The sequence below is a fragment of the Mixophyes fleayi genome, chromosome 2 (assembly GCF_038048845.1).
Source record: "Mixophyes fleayi isolate aMixFle1 chromosome 2, aMixFle1.hap1, whole genome shotgun sequence".
In the NCBI taxonomy this organism is placed as follows: Eukaryota; Metazoa; Chordata; class Amphibia; order Anura; family Limnodynastidae; genus Mixophyes; species Mixophyes fleayi.
The window spans coordinates 251,017,577-251,018,461 of NC_134403.1; the positions used below are offsets into that span (position 1 = coordinate 251,017,577).

Consider the following 885-nt stretch of genomic DNA (forward strand, 5'->3'; position numbering starts at 1 on the left):
GTTTAGACTGCCTCTGCTGCTGAGGAAGAAAATTAAATGTTGAGAGAAGAGACTAGGAACAAGTACTCTTCTCCTGACGCCCCTCCCATCTCAATAATTATATACTATGTCTATTTCAGACAATGCAAATAAATCTGATGACAATGTATGCAACTTTATGATTGGTGTATAAGTGTTAGCATCTGAACTGTGTGAATAATACTAAACAATACTAAACCCAGCCCTTACACATATTCATTTAAATTCCAGTCTGACTGTGTGCTGGACAACTTCCCATGATGCTTGGCTAATCTGCATATATTTGCATATAGCTAATTCAGCCATGAAGAACACAATAAATTACATTTAATATAAATATAGCATACTTTGAGTCTTTATAGACATATTTATCTATATTATAAAAATTAAGACATTTTTAATTTACGCCTAAAAACAGTATCGCCCTAACTGCAAGCACAGCCCTGTTGATGCTGGCCTGTTTACTGCAGGAAATATTGTTAAAAAGGGCTTGTACTGTGCATGGCACATCATGGTCTTCTAGTTTGGGGGACTCTGGTGTGGAATTGATAGCAAGAGATATCGGTAACATGATTTTTGTTGTTGGCACTGTCTGTGATTGTTATTCTAGATGTTTTCATAAATTGGTTTAAAAATAGGAAACTTTATTATTAGGATTCTATTTATGTAATATAGAGGCCTATTTGATAAGACATAGAAATAACTGTTTTTGCATTGTTTAAGCTAGTGGTTCCTAAACTGTGTTTCTAGGCTCCCTGAGGTGCCAGGGCCAGTGGTAAGCAAGGCGGGGGACTACTTGGTACTTATTTTGGCTTAGGGGTGCCTTGAAAAAATTATGGAGACCCTAAGGGTGTCTTGAACTAAAAA

At 36.3% G+C, this 885-nt stretch overlaps 1 non-coding gene across 1 annotated transcript; it reads left to right on the top strand.

The window, feature by feature from the left end:
• Positions 1–499: 499 nt before the first annotated feature.
• LOC142141886 (U11 spliceosomal RNA) lies at positions 500–636 on the top strand. The gene has a single exon (XR_012688918.1). It is a non-coding gene; the product is annotated as a U11 spliceosomal RNA (small nuclear RNA).
• The last annotated feature ends 249 nt before the right edge of the window (positions 637–885 follow it).